The following is a 5,533-nucleotide window of genomic DNA, read 5'->3' as shown; positions in this document are numbered from 1 at the left end:
GGGCACGGGCAATTACATTAAGCCCAAGCAGTGGGATCCACGACAGGGGAACTAGGACACACAGATCGGGATGCACACAGCTGTAGGATGACCCAGAAGTAAACTAGGACACGAAAAGTAAACTTGGACAAGCAAGGAGCCTCTGCGCGCATTTACTTATCATGCATATGTTTCCCATCATTGTCAACATGTGCGCATGGGAGTCTTGGATAGGCGACAAGCCTTGCATGGCCCCCACCCCCGTTCAAATCCCGCGTGTGCGACACTGGATTCCCATTTTTTTTGAGCCCTTAAACCTCCTTGAGATTCGTGCGCACGGTCCCCCACCGTTCATCCCACCGCTTGGCCTCATTAAACTTTCGTGTCCTTTAGTGCTGAGGTTGAGATGTCGTGAAAGGCAGGAGAGGGGAGGAGCGACAGAGCGCGTGAAGCACTGGAGCGGATGGCCAACCTGCTAAACATGGGGCTTATGGTGCTTACGGAGCAGGTTGTGAACCTGGACGCTCTGGTTGTTGTGGTCAAGGAGTTGCATCGTGAAGCCACTGCACTTTGATCTGATGCGGCGTCCTCTTCTTCTGCTTCCTGACATGCTTTCATGTGGATGTGATAGGTGTCAGGTGAAAAATGTGCTAGAGAGGCCCAAATTGATCTTCAATGATAAGACCAAACAGTATGTGATGTGGATGCACATGGATGTTGCCAACTATTCCAAGGCCTCTGTTGGTTTGGCTTTCAGTCCAACTTCAGAGGGTCTTTTACTTATCTTTGTAGTGGCTGACCTCATGGCTATGAAAGCAGAGATATGAAAGGACGATGATGGGGAGGCCTACCTTGTATATTCTTCCGTAGACTACAGTGATTTGCATGCAGGGATTTAAATTAATGATTATGTAAATTTGAAAAGGAAAATGTGGAGTGTAAGGGTGGGAATGCAGAGAGAAGTTATGGTTGTGTTCAAGCACATGAGCATGTATTATATGATTACGTCTGATTGCACAGGTTGGGCACAGAATGCAACCTTGGCTCATTCAATAGAGTCAATGTTGGGTCATGGGTTACCCTGGGCAATCCTTGTATGGGAGGTACTGAGTATTTAAGGCAAACCACCTTTTTCTCACAGGGCACTTACGTTCTGTCTCGAAAGAAAAGGAGTGATGGCACATGAAAGAGAGAGAGAGAGAGAGAGAGAGAGAGAGAGAGAGAGAGAGAGAGGGAGAGAGAGAGATGTCGTATTTCGACAATCGAGAAGAGAGATTGAGATTTTTTCTTTGTGGTTTGATTGCAAGTCTGCATAGCGATAGTGTACCTGTGTGTGTAGCTCTACTCTTGCAGCTGGAAGCAACCTAGAGAAAGCAACCTTACTTTTAGTGGTTGAATGTTTGGTGGCTAAAATGAGAAGCGCTTTTTGGCTTACACAAGGCCTTAGTAAAGCATGGAACTTTTGAGAGAAATAATGGAGTGCATGTATAAAGCTCATTGATTAGTGCCAAAGGCAAGTTAATGATGGGAAACTTTTGATGTTGATGTTCTTGTAAGAAGTGTACTAACTAGGCATTGTCTTAGGGTAGTCCATTATGAGATTACATGATACAAAGAAAAAGGGAGTATGAAGGACATTACTTGAATTTTGGAGTATGTATCCTTGAAAATATTATATGGAGTGACTACTACTTAACAAAATGAGCATTTTAGGTGGGCAAAAAGAAAGGACTAGGGAATGGTCTAGCAGTGACCATTCCCAGGAATATAGGCGACCTCATGGCGATCGGCGGGGAGCCGGGAGCCATGGTGGGAGACTCATTCCTTGGGAATGGTCACTGACAGACCATACTTGGCCGTCACAATCCAGGTGAGGGGCGCCAAAATATTCTTTCCCTGTGTTGATTGTCAAACAGCCTCGTAATTGCCAGTGTTGATGCGTCGTCACATCAGAGCGATTGGGGATTCCATTTGCTCATGTGTCCTACAATCATTGGCAATGATTGCCATGAAAATTACGATTTTTGATGTGGCAAAAATCGGATGGCTCTGGGTAGAAATTCCTATCAGTAAAAGACAATAGATGAGTGGCGACAATCTTGTGCCCCTCGAGCCTAGATTGTGACGGTGAAGGATTGGGTGTGTGTTTGTGTTGGCAATCATCCATTTGATCTCGAAAAAGGTATTAGCTTTTGGATCCACAAGTAAATTAGGTGACCTCATGCCCTCAAAGATGGTTTTGTCAATTCTGGTTGTAACACAAATTGCTGGCAACCCTGAGGCCTACTCTTTGATCCAATAATCTTGCCGTTTACAATGCCCTTATTGGCTGCTATCAACTCATTATTTATTTTACAAATCCCCTTCTCCACAATTTTAGAACTAGCACTTTGCAAAGCCCTACAAGCTCTTATCCTTTGTGCTAATCCCACCAACATAATCAAGACCACATCCCCTAAAAACATGAATGTGCACAACATTCACCTACGCAACCCATGAGTAATCATTTCAAGAGAAAGGCACCACAATTCAAGAATGCTAGATTTATGAAGCAAATGTTTCTTGTGCCTTTAAAATGCCTTGCTATACTCTTTTGTTACTACTAGGTCACTCGTATATCGCATGAGGTTGTCTATAGTCTTCATGTTTAAAATGGCATATCTCCTTGATCAGTTTAAAATTGTATTTATTACTACGCAAATCATTGAAATGATGATCATCTGAGATTGACCTATTATATGCATAACCAAAGTGATGGCCAACATAAACATCTAGGATATATTAGTGCTAGGTAAGTCTTGTGTGTAGCATCTCAATTTCAATGTAATAGAATCCTCAACCCTTTAACACCATCAACACGTCACACATACATATATTTCAACAATTGTAACAATAGACTGTGGTCCAGATTGTTCAATATAGAATTTTTTTGAAGTCAAATGGTGTTAAGCACCCTATTTTTAAGGTCATTGGAATGGAGATCTATATCTTGTGTCACACCTTATGTGTGATTCAAATGTAAAAGTAGCTTCCTATATGCATTGTATACAAGCATTATTTGAATTGTATTTCCTTATTGGCTAGCTAGCGGTAATTAGATCGTCCATTTACTAGCTACACAGACACACACACACACACACACACACACACACACACACACACACACACACACACACACACACACACACACACACACACACATTTTCATCATACAAATAGGAACGTTTATTGGTGTATGCCTCAATTTTATCATCAAGAACTTTTTGAATAATTCTAGTTGTTTCAAGCAAAAAACTTCCCACACCTTAAATGACAAGCAAAACATGTCTATGATGACACTTGTAATTCTAGGTCAATCTTTGGAGGTTTCCCCAGGATAATTAAGGTTGAATATCAATCAAAAGCACGATTTATGCATAGAAGGCATGATAACACTATCCTTATGTACATAGAGAAACCAAATGCACACAGTGCAAGTACCACTCTTGAATGTCTGAGGTTTCATGGCTAGCTTACAAAGGTGGCTAACAAGCAAGTAATACACATACTCTTTGAAGGTGATCATGAAGCCACCACTTGTAGGTGTAGCCTTTGAGTCCTAGGCTAGCTTTTGTAGGATGACAAGTACCTAGTGTCAATCCAAATTCTGATGTACATGAATCCCCTTGTGGAGGAAGGTGTTAACCACATCCTTGTTGTGTTTACGATCCACTCCTTACTAAATTACTAAGGACAATATTGTGTTTACGATCTGCTTCTTACTAAATTACTAAGGAGAAGTCTTCTAATAATCAACATTATTAGTACCCTCTATAAAACTCGAATTCTCCTCCCGGGTTCTACTATCTTGTGTAGAAGACACAAAGGAGGTGCTTGTCATTAAGCATTTCAGCTAACTTTGTAAATTTGGCATTGAGTAACGTGAAATTTCTATTGACCACTTGAATGCAAGCTACATAACTCTTCAAACCTACATAACTACATAATTGCAAGCTACACAACTCTTCAAATCTTGCATGTTGATCAATCCATGATCGTTGTTGAATCAATCATCATCTACATATTGGTAGCACTTGCAATCGCCATAGGTGGATCTAGCAATTCAAAGTTGAAGTGATCCACTACTAGTTGTTTACTAGATAGCATCAAGTGAAAGAACCTTGCAAAAACTCTTAACACTACTTGTCATTGCAACCAAAAGCAACACTTGCGGTTGTTGCTGCTCTAAATACTCTATATGTGCTACACAAAACAAGTTTACAATGTGTGGCTTGTCAAGATTCAATCTAAATACACTTTAAAAAGCAATATCACTCGGTGAAAATGATATATAGAAACCTCTCCCAATTTGGGAGGCTAACCTAGAAATAGGGCACCTACTCTTTAAAAAGGGATCAATTTTATTTTTTTATTTAAATGAGCAGCCTTTGTTTCTCAACACAAATCTTCTATAGATCTATGAATATTATAATTAATCTTGTAAATGTGATTTTCACAAATACTCCTTTGGAAGTATCCAAAGTTCTTTTAAAAAAAAAGTTATTATGCACCTTAAATTTAGGATTGGGTAGTTTATCATTTAGTGAAATTTATCCAAAGTGAGTGACTTTCTTTGATATGCTCATAAATATTTATTTGTACGTGGGATTAGATACTCCAAAACATCCAGCTTGTCCAGCATTTATGCTATATTTCTAAAGTTAAAGAGAATTTATTTGCTTCGTCAAGCCCTCCAATGAGGAACTTATGCATAGTAGTCAAAATTGTTCTCATCTTAAGAGAGAACGAGATATAATTTCTTCCATGAGGCCATCATAACATCTAGCTACTAGAGTAACTGGAAGATGATGAAAAATGTAACAAAAAAGGTAAAAGTACTAGGACTTGACTATGTTTTTCACATGGTTGATGAGAAACCCAGTGCGTCCTTATGAACAAAGTTGTGTAGCACATATAAGAAGGAAATTATAGCAAATAAGGTCTATCTAGAAACTCTTTGATTTGAGGATGGATGGAGACAACACTGTTACTTCTCATTTGAATGAGTTCAATATCATTTTCAATCATTTATATTCTGAACTTGCATGAGGAAGTGGTAGCTACCCATATTCTATGCTTATTGTCTTTGCATGTACACATATGTAACTATTGTCAGAAATTCTACACCAGCTACTAGTACCCTCAAGTTTGATGATGTAGTTGAAATCTTTCTTTTTGAGGAGATTAGATGGATGTCTGTGGATCATGGTGAAGAAAATGATGATGTGAGGACAAGGTCTCGGCAAGCCCCACATGGCTTGGGAAAGGGGCCTTGTATAGCATGGTTACATAATGGTAAGATGGGAGAAGGATATCAAGCCACTTCCCTTTTCTTCTCAGTGGCATCTGAGCCAAGACAATTTTGGGGGAGGGTCATGGAGGTTTTTCAAAGGAGGCAAGTGCATGCATTTTTTATTATGCATGAAGGGAATGTAAGGAAGAGCGAATAGTTAGAGCCCGTCGAAAGGGGCCCTGCACACACAAAGTGTCGTGATCAGACCTACATGAAGCAACA

At 40.1% G+C, this 5,533-nt stretch overlaps 1 pseudogene; it reads left to right on the top strand.

Annotated features, from left to right (window-relative positions):
* Positions 1-677: 677 nt before the first annotated feature.
* Positions 678-1,165, top strand: LOC147428582 (uncharacterized; annotated as a pseudogene).
* The last annotated feature ends 4,368 nt before the right edge of the window (positions 1,166-5,533 follow it).

This window comes from Adiantum capillus-veneris, chromosome 23, assembly GCF_014529385.1.
Source record: "Adiantum capillus-veneris isolate H3 chromosome 23, ASM1452938v2, whole genome shotgun sequence".
In the NCBI taxonomy this organism is placed as follows: Eukaryota; Viridiplantae; Streptophyta; class Polypodiopsida; order Polypodiales; family Pteridaceae; genus Adiantum; species Adiantum capillus-veneris.
Note: the sequence above shows the minus strand (reverse complement) of the source record. Positions and strands in the feature narration are given on the sequence as shown.